At 37.7% G+C, this 16604-nt stretch overlaps 1 long non-coding RNA gene across 1 annotated transcript; it reads left to right on the top strand.

Annotated features, from left to right (window-relative positions):
* Nucleotides 1-15390: 15390 nt before the first annotated feature.
* LOC109177211 lies at nucleotides 15391-16383 on the top strand. The gene is made up of 2 exons (XR_002053543.1): nucleotides 15391-15796; nucleotides 15920-16383. It is a non-coding gene; the product is annotated as an uncharacterized LOC109177211 (long non-coding RNA).
* The last annotated feature ends 221 nt before the right edge of the window (nucleotides 16384-16604 follow it).

Raw genomic sequence — 16604 nt, 5'->3', positions numbered from 1 at the left:
TCATCCAAATTCAATCTTGAAACCGCCCAATATGCCTTGTGTTCATACTCAACCGGCAAATGACATGACTTCCCGAACACAAGTTTAAACGGAGAAACGCCAATAGGAGTCTTGAATGCGGTCCTTAGGGCCCATAGTGCATCATCTAGCTTCAAAGACCAATCCTTTCTTGTTGGACTCACCACCTTTTCAAGAATAGATTTGATTTCCCTATTGGCCAACTCTACTTGCCCACAAGTTTGTGAATGGTAGGGCGTAGAGAGCCGGTGATGAATACCATATTTGAGAAGAAGTTTCTCCAAAAGCTTGTTGCAAAAATGTGTGCCACTGTCGGTTATGAAAGCTCTTGGCATGCCAAACCGGGAGAATATGTTCTTCTTGACAAACTTGAGCACGGTCTTTGAGTCATTCCTCGGAGTTGCAATTGCTTCTACCCACTTTGACACATAATCCACCGCTACAAGGATATACTCATTCCCAAAAGAAGGAGGAAATGGACCCATGAAGTCCATCCCCCACACATCAAACAACTCCACTTCAAGTATACCCTTTTGAGGCATCTCATGTCTTCTTCCAATGTTGCCGGTCCTTTGGCAATTTTCACACTTACGCACAAACTCTCTAGCGGTAGCAAACAAAGTAGGCCAAAATAAACCGGATTGTAGCACTTTTAGAGCCGTGCGGTCGGCACTCATGTGTCCTCCATATGGTGAAGAGTGGCAATGATTCAAAACACTTAGAAATTCCTCCTCCGGTATGCACCTTCTCACAATTCCATCGGCACATCTCTTAAACAATAGGGGCTCATCCCAAAAGTAATCTCTCACATCATGCAAAAATCTCTTTTTCTTGTTGAAATTGAAATCCTTTGGGATGTACCCGCTCACAAGGTAATTCACAATGTCCGCGAACCAAGGAACATAATTTCTTCCCAATTCACTCAAAATAAAAAGTGTTTCTCCCTTGAATGAGTCATCAATGGGCAACTCATTTTCCTTGTGTCCTTCAAGTCTTGAAAGGTGGTCCGCCACAACATTCTCAGAGCCTTTTTTGTCTCTTATTTCCAAATCAAACTCTTGAAGAAGAAGAACCCAACGGATCAACCTTGGCTTGGCATCTTTCTTTTGGAACAAGTACTTCAAAGCCGCATGATCGGTGTGAACTATCACCTTGCTTCCCATGAGATAAGATCGAAATTTGTCCATGGCAAACACCACCGCTAGGAGCTCCTTCTCGGTTGTTGCGTAATTCACTTGGGCTTCATCAAGCGTATGGCTTGCATAGTGGATCACATGGTAGCTCCGGTTCCTCTTTTGGCACAATACCGCCCCAACCGCATAGTCGCTTGCATCACACATTAACTCAAACGGAAGACTCCAATCGGGGGGTTGAATGATGGGAGCATGGCATAGGGCCTCCTTCAACTTGTCAAATGCTACAAGGCAAGACTCATCAAAATGAAAATCAACATCTTTGGCAAGCAAATGAGTAAGGGGCTTTGCAAGCTTGGAGAAGTCTTTTATGAATCTTCTATAGAACCCGGCATGCCCAAGAAAACTTCTCACTCCCTTCACAGTGGTCGGCGGTGGTAATTTTGATATAACTTCTATCTTTGCCGGGTCCACCTCAATTCCTCTTGCCGAGACCTTGTGCCCAAGAACTATTCCTTCGGTTGCCATGAAGTGGCACTTCTCCCAATTTAGCACGAGATTCACCTCTTGGCACCTACACAAAACTTTGTCAAGATTGATTAAACATTCATCAAATGACTTCCCATAAACGGAGAAGTCATCCATGAACACCTCCATGATCTCCTCCACCAACTCGGAGAAAATAGCCATCATGCATCTTTGAAAAGTGGCCGGCGCGTTACACAAACCAAATGACATCCTTTTAAAGGCAAAGGTGCCATATTGCCATGTGAACGTGGTCATCTCTTGGTCCTCGGGGTGGATAGAAATCTGAAAATATCCTGAAAATCCATCTAAGAAGCAAAAATATTCGTTTTTGGACATTCTTTCAAGCAATTGGTCAATAAATGGGAGGGGGTAGTGATCCTTCCTAGTAGACTTGTTCAATTTTCTATAATCAATGCACATTCGGTGTCCGGTAACAAGTCTAGTAGGAATCAACTCATTATTCTCATTTTCAATGACCGTTATACCACCCTTTTTCGGAACAACATGTATGGGACTAACCCACTTGCTATCCGAAATAGGGTATATAATGTCGGCCTCAAGCAACTTTAGAATCTCTTTCTTTACCACATCTTTCAAGTTAGGATTCAACCTCCTAAGGGGCTCCACAATGGGCTTGGCATTGTCCTCTAAATAGATTCTATGCATGCAATACTTAGGATCAATGCCAATCAAATCCCCAATTGTGTACCCAATTGCCCTCCTATGTTTTCTAAGCACATTAAGCAATTTATCAATTTCATCATTGTGCAAAGAAGAATTAATAATCACCGGGTAAGTAGAGTTAGAGCCAAGAAAAGCATACCGGAGATTTGGAGGTAAAGGTTTTAATTCTACCTTTGGGGCATGCTCCTCTCCAAGGGGTTCAAGAATGGCAAGAGCTCCCGTCATGTTTTCAAAGTTGCTTCTCCACTCTTGCATGCCAAGGTCCACCTTGATTTGGGTGCACTCTCCCAACTTTTCAAAGAAATTTCCCACAAGAGAGCTTCCTTGGTTATCTCCTCCAATCCCAAGTACCTCTCCAACACATTCTTCTATGGCTTCCACCATGTTGCACTCATCAATGTAAGAAGGTTGGTGTTTGGCCATCTTGAAGATGTCAAACTCAATTTTATGGCCGGCTACCTCCATCACAAGCTTCCCTCTTTTGACATCTATGATTGCCCCGACGGTGGCTAGAAATGGCCTACCAAGGATTATTGGAACCTTGGCATCTTCCTCTATGTCAAGAATCACGAAATCTCCCGGGATGTAGTATTGATCAATCATGACCGGGATATCTTCAAGTACTCCCACCGGGCGCTTGATGGAACGGTCCGCCATTTGGAGTGTCATGGTAGTGGGCTTGGGCTCTCCAAGATTGAGCCTCTTGCATAGAGAGTATGGCATAAGGCTCACACTAGCTCCAAGATCACACAAAGCACGGCTCACCACAAATCCTCCAACAATGCAAGAGATAGAAAAACTTCCCGGATCTTTCAACTTAGGAGGCAAATTCTTTTGGAGAACGGCACATGTCAAAGCTCCCTCACTAAGGTCCACTACCGCACTCTTCTCCAATCTCTTCTTGTTACTCAAAATATCCTTCAAGAATTTTTTGTATGAAGGTATTTGAGTAATGGCTTCCACAAAGGGCATAGAAATCTCCAACTTATCAAGCATTGTTTTAAACTTGTTTTCTCTCTCGGTTTCTTTTGTTTTCCACAACCTTTGTGGAAATGGCAACAAGTTGCAAGGAATCACCGAGTCATCTATTTGCTTGCCCTTGTTCACATTCTTCTTACTTGAGTTGTTTCCTTCTTGAATTGGCTCCTTCCCTTTTGACTTGTTTCCTTGAATTAGAGGTTCATCATCATTTTCACTTTCAAGAATTTTTTCAATTTCCTCTTCATTTGGCCTTTCTTCATCTTCATCTTTCTCAACATCTTCTTCAAGTGTAAGATCATTAGAAGGAAAAGGTGGATCTTTCAAAGATTTTCCACTTCTAGTGGTGATGGCGTTGACATGATTTCTAGGATTTTCGGTGTTAGCCGGAAGTCTACCACTAGAAGATGAGGCTTGTGTAGACCCTTGAGTGCCTCCTCCTTGATTTTGGGCTTGTAGATTCTCCACTTGAGATTGCAACTTGCTAATTTGAGACATTTGAGACATCATCATGTTCATTAATGTCTTCATGTCCACATCTTGAGAAGGTTGAGAGGATCCCTGTTGATTTTGATTGTTTCCATGTCCTTGATTTCCTCTCCATTGTTGATTCAATTGATTTCCACCTCTATTTCCTTGATTTCCTTGAAAACCCGGAGGTGGATTCCTTCCTTGCACACCGTGATTGTTCCAAGAAGACCCAAATTGATTCCTTCCTTGTTGACCATAATTTCCATATCCTTGCCCTTGGTTTTGGGGTCTAGAATACCCAATCATATCCACTTGCTCCATGTTTGATAAAGAGCCTTGGCCACTAGGATCTAACAATTGACAAGCTTGAGAAGCATGAGCTCCTCCACATATGGCACAACAAGCTACTAGTGCCATACTTTGAGAACCGGGAGAACTGCAAGTAGCTTGTGGCAAGGAATACGGAGTAGACATGTAAGATACTTGAGGAGAAGTTTGAGTCACCGCTTGCACATTTTGCTTCGGAGCTTGCATCATATTCTTGAGCATGTGTTGAATTGAATCCAATTGAGCTTGCATGGCCATCTTTTCTTCAACCTCAAACATCCCGGCGGTTTTTTCTTTCTTGGGTGGGTCACTTCTTTCATTATACCAATATGCCGTGTTAGAAGTGATCCTCTCAATCAATTGTTCACCATACTCCGGACCCATATCAATAAAAATGCCTCCAAATGAAGATGTGTCAAGAATGGTTTTTGAGCTATCCAACAATCCCTCATAAAAGGATGAGATAAAATCCCCCGGAGTTAGCAAATTCTTTGGACATTGTCTTCTCAACTCCTTAAATCTTTTCCAAGCTTCATACAAATTCTCATTTCCAAATTGTTGAAAATTTTGAATTTGTTTCTTCAATTTGGCGGCCTTGGAAGGAGGACAATACTCTTGCATGAAGGCCTTGTAAAGTTGTTCCCAAGTTGTGAAATGGTTGGCCGGAAAGGAATTGAGCCAACTCAATGCTTGGTCTCTCAATGAAAAAGGGAATAGCCTCAACTTTATTGCATCACTAGGAATCCCATTCATCTTGATTGTTTGACAAATCCGATCAAAGTGTACAACATGAGCCTTAGGATCCTCAACCCTTGAACCTCCAAATTGATTGGCTTGAACCATTTGGATAAGAGAAGTCTTGAGTTCAAAATTGTTGGCATCCACCCCCGGGTAAACAATGCAATCCTCTTCTTCAAACTCCGGAGCTAGATGGGCCGCCATGGGTTGCCTTTGTGGAACACCTTGATAGAAAATAGGAGGAACTCCTTGTGGAAAGTTTTGAGGCATGTTGAACATAGGATTGGCAAAGTTGGGGTTCATTTGGTGAAGAAGATTTTGCATACCAACCCCTTGGCCTTGTTGTTGTTGAGGTTGCCCATACCCTCGAGGAATGCCCCCTTGATTCATGTTAGGATAAAATGGGTATTGAGCTTGTGGAAACCCCATTCCTCCTCCAACATAAGGATTGACATTAGGATTTGCCATGAAGTCTTGTGCCGGTAATTGAACGGGAGCAATTGGCACTTGAGAGACATTAGCATGAGCTTCATTGAATTCCCCTTGTCTCGGGCTATGTTGGGTGCTTGTATCATTGGGTGAGATTTGACCGGGATTGCTAGTGTCACCCGTCTCCATGTTTATCTCTAATGATTCAAACTCCTTCAACCAACCGAGCAAGTCTCTTCTTTGTCTCCTTAGCTCCCTTGAGAGTTCTTGGTTGAAAGGGTGAAGGTCTTGGCTTCCTTTAGACCTAGTTTGCATGCACCAAGAGAAGTACCTACAACCAAACTCAAGGAAAGACAACCTTGGAAGCACTTAGTCACAATTCAAAACGAACGAACAAAGGAAAAATAAAAACTTGATCTCCTTAGAGTTCACTAACTCTAATGCTAGAAAGAAAAAGAAATCACACAATACAACCAAATAAACCAATCCCCGGCAACGGCGCCAAAAAGTTGATGTATGGGAAAGAGATGGTGAGTAACGGGTGTAAATTTGTCGTTCCGCAAGGGATTGGGACTATGGCACGTACTTGAGTGACAACTAAAATTCTAGGCACCAAAGTATTGGAACCCACAAGAATCCAAGCAAATTCAAATTCATGGTTGGGTAATGTCAACAATTAAAGGCTAAAAATCTAGTTGAGACAAAGTAATTTAAACACAAGTAAACACAATGATTAAAGATGGGCTCAAATTAGGGGATGTTGCCTTCTAGATGCTTTAACAACTTAGGGATTAGGGGAGAACATCAACCAAGGGAACATAAGGGCAAAGCACATAAAAATCCTAGCTTAAAGCCATTTTCATAAGCTAATAAACAAGGATTAGAGCAAGGATTGCCCCACTTTCATGGTGTATCAAATCCTAGCTCTCAAAGCACATAAGCATTTAGGCCCCCAATTCTTCCCTATTTTCATAGAAAGAAAATGGGTTTAGAGAAAGGAGAGGCTTAAATTCTTCCCCCAACTTTCATTGTAGAGAAAAACTATCCAAAAGCAAGTTAATAAGAGTTACGTACCAAATATTAACAAGATTCAACATAAATCCTTCACAAACAAATGAACCCTAGGTTAGATATCTTCCCCCTTATGCAATAATCACCTATTTAGCATCTAGGTTGGCAACATCACCCTAATCCAAGCCCAAAAACGAACTACTCACAGTTCATAAACATAAATAAAAACAAAGCACAAGAAAGTATCATAAACATTGCACAAAAGCTTAAAAAGAAGAGTAAGAAACTTCTCTATTGAAGATGAAGATTTTGTGGTTGAATCCTACTCCAATCCGTGATTACAAGCTTGGAAGATGAGTTTGAGATGTAATACTAGACTAATCTAAGCTAAGGAAATGAAAGGAAGTGAAATGGAATGAGTTTTTGCTCTCTAGGGTTCTAACTTCTCTAAAAAAAACAGAACAAAAGGTATTAAAAAGCTGTCAAATTTCCGCGCAGCGACATGGCCAGGCACACGGCCGTGTCCCCGGCCGTGTCCAATTTTCAGCCAAAATCTGAGGCATTCTGCCTCAGATTGGCACGGCCGTGCCAAATTTCTTCAGACATGGCCATGTGCTGACACGGCCATGTACACGGCCATGTCAGTTATCCTGAATCCATTTTTTAAATGTTGCTCCAATTCTCCATTCTTTCTTGCACTGCTTCCTTGACTCCAAAATAGACTTGAAATGCTCCAAAGTGCTCCATTCTTTACTCATTGTGAATAATTGTACCTAAGAAAATAAATCACACAAATGAGTCTCAATTAACACTTAGTTAAGGGCACTTTATGTACAAAATGGACTTAAAACATGGGGTTAAAAGAAGTCAAGAATGAGTGTTATCAGTAGTGATGTGCCTCATAGGCTAGCATTATGTTGTCAGTTATTAAGCGTCCTGGTATAAGCCTGTGAGATGATCCCTTCTAGTAGGGGTTTCAACCTATTTGCACATACCTTGGCAGCGATCTTGTACACCACATTGCACAGCGCTATTGGCCGCAAATCTTTCATGGTCTCAGGGAAAGACTTCTTCGGTATTAAAACAATGTAAGTATCGTTAGCCTTGCTTGGTAAACTGGCAGTCTGAATGAAATCCCGGCAGAAAGTAGTCACCGCCTCATCCACAATATTATTATTATTATTATTATTATTATTATTATTATTATTATTATTATTATTATTATTATTATTATTATTATGATATTTGCAACAATATTGCTACTTCATTATGAGATGCTAAATCATGATTATGCTAATAGTTTTATTTCAAAATGTAATTTTTTTTTAAATGCAAAATGTTAAAATTTAATATGTAAACAAACTAATTTAAATTTTATAAAGATGTCCTTTTTAGTCTTTTTACATTTATTTGCTTATCAAAAAGCTAATTTTACCAAACACTTTCAATCATAACAGCTAGCTTAACAGCTCTTCAGCTTTCAGCTCCTAACTTATAGCTATTCAGGCATTCCAGCTAGGTTTGCCAAACAGAGCCTATACTTTGCTTATCCTTTGGATTTTAATTAATGTATTATTTAAAGCTAATTTATTTATTAACATTAAAAAAATACATTTTAAAGTGTGGCAATTTATACTAATAAATCATTATCAGGACTATGTGGTCTAATGGTACCCGGGTTGGACTTCCATTTGGAAGATTATGAGTTCGAGCCTTAGTGGAGGCATTATTGGTTCTTTGTGTTTTAGTAGGTTGAGAAAGTATATGAACAGATACTACAATGTAATAGGACCAGTAAGTTTCAAAAAAAAAATACTAATGATAAAGTGGCAAAAGATGATTAGAAAATATGAACAGATACTACAATGTAATAGGACCAGTAACTTTCAAAAAAAAAATACTAATAAATCATTTAAAAAAATTTGATGCACTCCATCAATTTTTTTAAAAAAATGTTTTATTGCTACTGTTTATCTCAATCATCTCATAAATATCAATAATATTTTTTAGAGGGGTCTAGTCAACACATAAACTGAAAAGAAAAAAAAATGACAATCATAAACAAAATATGTACAAAAATAAATGATAAAAACATTATGATAATGATTAAGACATAATAAATTTACTTTTCGAGAAAATCACAAAACTCTGAAAATTCTGATTGAAAAGGAGCTGTGTATCAAGAGTTACATATTTTGACATTACCGGCTAATAAAAAAGAACATTCATTACTTGTCCTTATTCAAACACTTTCAAATATAAAGAAAAATTAAAACACTTCGTGTTTAGATTAACTCTTTGTATCATTATTAACTCTACACAATTGCATAAGAACAACCATATGATTTGCAAGGCGAGAATTAAAAAAAGGTTTCAACTCTTGGTATATGTTGATCTACCTTCAATTGATTGTCCCTATAAACAAATAAACTATTTAATAAAAAATACATACAATAAAAATAACAAAATTAGATAATTTACTTTGTATCCACGTACAATTAGAAAATCAATAAGTTAAGAAGGCTTCCCTGCAATGATATTATCCAATGGGGAGTATATCTCAACGACCCTACCAACAACGCCAAACATGTTAATACAAAAAAAAAAAAAAAAAAAAAAATTGTAAATGAAACTCACCAACGAACTGTTTATCATCTACATACTTCAAAGATGAAAATGATTTCAATAAATAAATTTGTCTAGGAAAATTGTCATTTTTTTTTATTCTTTAACCAATGTAGCATAGTTGAATTACAACATAAAATAATGAGTGCATTTTTTGTAAATATAGAAATTACTTATCACCACAAAATTTTGAATGACATAAATTTTTCATTCTTTGAAAAGCTTACAGTACTTACCAACATGCTCCCTTGGTATATGAGCATGAAGTTCCCTACAATGGAGTAAAAAAGAAAAGTGTTATTTTGCAATTTATTTTTGCAGTATAGGAAGCAACTTTGTAATGCATCTTTTTCTCAATTTCATATACAACACGAGTTCTAGAAAAAAAACACAATAAAAAAAAACTATTTAATCATGAAATATGCACTCTCTAGATTTTATGGAATCACTCCCTTTCTCTATAGGACTTTATATAGTTGCACACCAATCACCATCTAATAGCTCTGAAAGTCTTCAATTCAGAAATATTCTGAGCAAGGATAAACATTGGAGTCGTAGAAAAAAGAAAAATTGAAAAAAAATACATCTTGATCGTGAAACATGCACTCTCTAGATTTTAGGTCTCACTCCGCTTTCTCTATGGAACTTCATATAGGTGCACACCAATTGCAATCTAATAGCTCTGCAAGTCTTCAATGGAGAAATATCCTAGGTAAGGATAAACATTAGAGCTGTAAAAGTTGTATGTTAGTAAATATAAATAAATGAATAAATGAATATAAGTAATATAAATAGTATACATATCTATATATAATTACTCAACTAGTCAAGGGCACGCGCTTTGCGCGAAAAGTCATGCCCAATAATCAATTATTATATATGTTCTAATTTTTTATTTTTTATTTTTAAAACGATCCGAGTATGTTCTAATTTTTAAATAATAATATATATAATTTTTAGTAATTGTTATATGACAAAATAAATAAGAATACATAAATAAGTTATTTAGATACTAACATGATATACAAGAATTGAATTAGGAACATGGGGGATGACATTAGATTTGGTTTTGAGGGAGAGAATGAAGATGTTAGCTAAAATAATGTAGTGGTTTTCTAAAAAAAATGTTGAAAAAAAAAAAAGAAAGAAAAAAAGAATGAGGTGTTGGAATGATGGGAAAAAAAAAAGACAAAGATCACATCAAGGCAAAGAGGAAGAATACAAAAAAGTAATGGTAAAGTTGATATTTCTTTAAAAATTGAGGGCAATTAAAATGAAAAAATAAATCAAAAATTAGATAAAAAAATTTCATCCATTAGATTTGAAATCAATGGTAAGCAAGTGGTGCCATTTTTGAGGGGCAAATGACAACTCCCAAATATAAGTATAAGGAAGATATAAATAAATGAATAAATGAATATAAAGAAAAAATATTATCAATTAATAGATTTACCAATTAGATTAATACGTGAATATGGAAACAATATTATTAATTAATAAATTTTAATTAATTTTTATTTTACATTTGGTTACCAAATAAGTTTTGTATAACGATTCGGCCGAAAAATAAAATAGAAGGATTATATATATATATATATATATATATATATATATATATATATATATATATATATATATATATATATATATACTTATGACACTTCATCAAATCAAAAAAATAAAACTTCACAGCAATTAATAGTTTTCGCACAAAGTGTTTAGAAAAAACTAGTAAGACAAATAAGTACCAAATGGAACACTCAGAACTCGTTTGGTTCGCGAAAAATATTTTAAAGGAAGTGGAATTGGAATTCCATGGAAAAATAATTACTAGGAAGATGAATTTCATTGTTTGGTTGGTGGAAAAAGAATTACTGGGAATACTAATATTGTTTGGTTAGATTTGGAATTGTAAGGAATAATGAGTATAAAGACCTATATGTCCCTACAAATTAATAATAGTAATATAATTAAAAAAGAAAGTAAAGGTAAAATAGGCATTCCATCTCAATTTTTTTTCCCATCTTCCATGAAAAACAAAATACTTGGTCCAACCAAGAATTTTGTTTTCCTCAAATTTGAGAAATTCATTTTCCATTGAAAAATAAATTTCATAAACCAAACACAAGAAAACTACATTTTTCTTTACTTTAAGGAAAATTTTCCATGAACCAAACATCCCCTCATGAGCAGTTCCAAGGATCTACGCTGTAATAGAACTCTTTCCATTGTCTTCTTCCAAAAGGTTGAACTTTTTCCATTGTCTGTGTTGGCATCCAACACACATGAATGAGGCATGCAGAGAGATTAGGGTTTCTTGGAGGATGGTTGACCCTCTCTGCTACGCCACTGATTTCATCTCCAAAACAATTCAACAGCCCTCTTTCATGGAATTAAAGTATGGATATTGCGACATTAACATACCCCCCAACTCTCAGGGTTTAGCCCTCAGATTTCGTGGTTCTGAAGCTGACGCTCTCTTTCTTTCTGAGCTTCTTTATAATTTCATCAATTTTCCCTCAAACAACAATAATGATATCCTTTTCTTTTTTGGTAATCCTGGATTCATGAGGCTGTGATGATACTGTTCTTTTTCTCTCTGAGCGGATTTATCGGGCATGGACCTATCCGACCCGTATCTTGGCGGGGCAAACAGGCTACCCGGCTTCTTTGCAGCCATGGCGGTGTAGGAATAACCCTCTGCCCAGCACCAAATCTGAGCCTCGATCATCGTAAGCCCAGTCGGAATCGAATCGGCGACAGAGATGACCCGTATCTTGGCGAATTTTGCTGCCATGGTTGCGTTGTCAGGTTCTGTGGTTCAGATCTGGGCAGTATTGGTGGAAGTTTTGATGGAATACAGCCCCCTAGGGCTGCAATTAGTTCAACAAGGCTGTGATGATGTTTTGAAGTTCAAATCTGAGCCTCACAGCTGTAGTAGCTATGGTGATGATTGCATGAATCGAACCTGGGTCTCATGGTTTATATAAAAACCTGTTCTGATGTCTTTTTTGGTTGGATTTTCAGCTGAAAAGAATGGAGATTTCAGTGGTAAGTAGCCATGTCCTCATGGTCTCTTGAAAAGAATAGAGATTTCAATTGGCTGGGTTACCCCACGTATAGTCATATATAAGGCTGGGCTGTTCCTGGTTCGTCAGCAACTTAGGCACCATCGTATTGCATTCGTCCGCAACTTAGGCACCATCGTTCCGCAACTTAGGCACATCATATCGTTCCGCATTCGTCTGCAACTTAGGCACATCATATCGTTCCGCATTCGTCTGCAACTTATATATATGACTTGCTTAGCAAATCATTGAGTAGTTGTATTAAGTGTTGTTTTGGAGATGTGCAGCTGAGATTTCTTGATAGCCATGGGCCCATGCATAATGTGGGGTGCTTATCAATTTGTTTGGCATCTTGTGAAATCTCTGTTGTGAGAATGAGGCTCAAGTTCAGAGAGGCATGGGAGTTCTTAAGGGTGGTTGCCCCTCTCTGAAACATAGCCACTGATTTCATCATAATCAGCAAATTGTGAAACAGCCCTTTATGGTGAATATATAATGAGCATATAATATAAACTATAAACATGTTGTCTAGCTATCAGCTTGAACTTTAGCTGTGACAAAAAAAACATCTTCCTTCTTCAATTATATACATATACTGATTTGAACTAAACGCCCCCTTATTTGTGTGCTTCCGGTAGAAAATATTTGCATCTCCTTTACTAGTCTTAATTTGTTTGCCACTGAAAAGGAGAGAAAGAAACTTGCAATACTAAGGAGGCTGTGATGATACCTTTTTTAGTAATAATAATTGTTTGAAAAGACTTTGAGCTATTCCATTAGCTTGGCTTGGCAACTCAGAAGGTCTGGGTGATGGAGGAAGATTATAAGTTGAGCCTAACCGTTTCTTCTTAAATTCTTTCTCCATTTTTCTCTAGACAACTGTTGTTAGCAGCCTGGCAGTTTAGCTCCTTTTCTTGATTAAATAGGCGAAAATCTGAGCCTCCTGCTACTATCAATAGTGAATTCTGGAGAAGAATGAGGTTGCAGAGAGCCATGGGGATTTCTAAGAGTGGTTGCCCATCTCTGTAAGCCGATGATTTTCCACAATGTAAACAACCCTTATTATGTATGTATATATATATATATATATATATATATATATATATATATATATATATATATATATATATATATATATATCTGTGATCTATCTATGGCTCTGTTTGGTATCACTGTTTAGAGTTTTTTTGAGTACTACTGACTCCAATGGGGCGTTTGGTTCACGGAATCTTACCCCAGCGTATTGGCTGCTGAGATCCGAGCAATCGGTAGCTTCTCATTGTGAGCATATAGCTATTAATGTGTAATCAACTATCAGCTTAGGCTTTTGTTGAGATGGAGCACATGCTTTAATTCTCATTCATCTTCATCCTTCTTGCCCTCTTTTTCATCGGCGCCACCATCACTGCCACAGCAACCACGAAATTCATGGGACTTAAGCGTCTGATAACCTGTGATTTTCGGTTACGTGTGAGGCTGTGATGATGAATTTCTAGAGTTCACTGGGGATGGAGAGAAGCCAATCCCTTTATGGCCTGGCGATTTTTGATCCCGAGATATGTCTCATGTGCGATCTGGATTGCAGCCATGGGGGTTGTCTTCTCTACCATGCCCCTGTCTAAATGACAGATCTTAGACTCATTTTGATGATAAAATTGGATCTATAGTCACACTGAATGAGTTTCAGCTCATGAAGTTAAGACCAGGTCCAATTTGGTTCGCTATCCCGACCATGATTGTCACACAACTAGGGGGAAAGTACTTCCTTTTAGGCCGGTTGTGGGCGAGGAGGGATTCGGGCCATCGACAACGTGGTTTGTCGCCACACGCTCTAATCCTCTGAGAGGCTGCAGGGGGATGCGAAGTTTCTAAGGGTGATTTCTCCCCTCTGCATGCCAATGATTTCCCCTAATCATCAAAATAAATTACCCTTTTGAAATGCAGTACGGAGTAGTAGTACTAGTATATATGTGCTATGCTTTCTGGTCCATGGTATAACGATATATTTGCTGTCCTTTATGGTCCATGGTATAACAATTGATTTGCAATTGACGCTTCTATTAGAGGTGTTGTTACTTTCCCACCAATAGGCTATGATGATTTTAGTAAGAGTTATTTAGTGTTTCATGGGCTTAGAGGCAATGTGATCCGTATCTTGGCAGGGCAAATCCGGATGAAACTGAGGTTTGCAGCCATGGCGGTGTCTCTCTCCTCTTGCCCATTCATATATACAAGATCTGAGCCTCCATTCTTACTCTTCATTCCAGAAGATGCTGTTGAAAAAAAAAAAAACATTTATGCATTTTGACAATTTTGGCCAAACCTTTTATATTTGGCATGGAAATTTTGTACACTTTGCATCAAATCTCTGTCATGAGATTTAATTGCTTTTCAGAAATGAATGATGGTGCAGGAGGTTTTGGGGCATTTTAAGGGTGGTTGCCCATCTCTGTATGTCTGTATTTCAGAATTAACAGCCCTTACATAATTTTTCTTTGGTTGAATATGAATACAGGCCAATGTGTCCTGTATACGTATGTGGGTTTGGGGTTTGGTTTTGAGTTAGGGTTGATATCCAGCCCAGCTTCCCCTTATTGGCAAATTATGCTGTGGAACCGTGTCACCTTATTTATCTTCTTCTTCTTCTTCTTCTTCTTCGTGGTTATCCTTGTTCTTATTTTCTGATTTTTCACGGATGGGGATCACGGGGCTGTGAAGATGATGTTCTAGAGTTTATTGGGCCACCAATGCATTCATGGCAGGGGGGCCTTGAAGTACATTGCTCTCTGCTCATTGAAATACTCTTAATGTCACTGTTAATCTTGGTAGGCTGTGATGGTGGTAAAACCTTTCTTAGAGTTTCATGGGCATGGAGATAACAAAACTTGTATCTTGGCAGGGTAAACATGCACAAAATTAATGTTTGCAGCCATGGCGGTGTTACGCTACTTTTGCCCAATCATGTAAAAGATCTGAGCCTCCATCCTTACTCTTCATGAATGTGTTGAACTAATATATATGTAAATGTGTGTGTGTGTGTGTGTGGTCGTATATAGCACCATTAATACCGTGTGTGTTTTTGATTGAACTCTAAGCAAATGTGTGTGTGTGTGTCTGTATGCCTCTGAATTTCCCACAGGTAACAACCCATATAGTATAGTAATCTGTCTGTATATGTGGTTTAAGCTTTGGGTTAGACCCAGGGTTGAGATCCAACTTAGCTTCTCCATCCTCATCCTCACTCTTATTGATATCATCATTGCCACCTGTGCTGCAACTTCTGATATTGGCTAGGACTTTAGGAGTGAGGCTGTGATGATTTATTTTAGAAGTTCATCTATAGCATGGAAAACCACCCTGCCAGTGGAGCCGTCTGGAAGGCCTGACAGATATCTCACTGGTGTAACTGGGTTGTCTTCTCTACTATGCATGTCAGAACAATAAATGTGAGCCTTATTTTGATAATGAAATTGCTTAGACTCACAAAGTAAATGGAGTTTCAACTCAAGAAGGAAATGAGGCCACAGAGGGATTAAGGGTTTGCTCTCTACAAGTTTATTATTAAGTTCCTTTTCCAATTTTCCCTGCAAATTAAATAGCTGGCATGACATCTTTTAGCTACGTTTTTTTTAGATGTACGCATGCATATAAGCTGTGGTTCCAATCTAAGCACTTAGTTGTCTGTTTCATGATGATCATTTCTTATTTGTCAAAATTCATAACTAGGAGTGGCATTTAGAAAGTGCATAAAGAGCAGCGGCAGAACATACCTTAACGGCTTAACAGGTACCAAACTGTTATTACCATCTTTTAACCTTCTCTTTTGTCTAAAAAACTTGTGACTCCTTAATCCATGGCTTCCATGTTAGTGTTGCTTTGATCCATTTCTGCGCTTTCGTGTTTTTGCAGGCATTTTTAAGCCATCCCTTCGGAGTTTCACTGGAAACAAATGCGATAGACAACATTCTTGCCCCGCCCACTTCATGCTCCTGCCCTGTTACACCATCGCTGAAACACCATGACAAGAGTGCCTAACAAGAATGACAACTTGCTTGATGTGCCATTACAATTTGGTTTTGTATTGCATCTTTTAGTGTCAACTTGTGATTCCATTACATCTCTGATTGGACTCAAGAGCTAGCAGCAGGTGGAGTGTTTTGTTGTTGTTGTTCTTGTTGTAAAATCACTATAACTAATTAGGTTATGAAAATATGTTAAGAAAGCCAAATAAGAGATCATTTTTTTTTTTTTGAAAAAGAAAAGAGAGATCTTTTGTTATTCAATAATCTTTGTAATTTTACTCTGAACAGGAGAGTTAATTTTGCTACTCACCATTCATCAGCTGTATAATGGTAATTTCAAGGTTAATCTTCGACTCTTAATGTTGAAAATTTTAATTTTAATTTTTTACTTACAAAATTATTTCAATTCAAAGTGAAAATGTATAAAATGCTGACATTTGATCATATTTTTAAAATCGAGTTTTTTCCCAAAATGGTCCCTTGACTATCGCTCATTCTCAATTTTGCATTTCGACTTTTAATTGCACACAATATGGTCCCTTGACTTTTAAAAACTCCCCCAAATCGATCCT

This window comes from Ipomoea nil, unplaced genomic scaffold, assembly GCF_001879475.1.
Source record: "Ipomoea nil cultivar Tokyo-kokei standard unplaced genomic scaffold, Asagao_1.1 scaffold0176, whole genome shotgun sequence".
NCBI lineage: Eukaryota > Viridiplantae > Streptophyta > Magnoliopsida > Solanales > Convolvulaceae > Ipomoea > Ipomoea nil.
The sequence above is the reverse complement of the archived record's forward strand: the minus strand, read 5'-3'. Positions and strand labels throughout refer to the sequence as shown.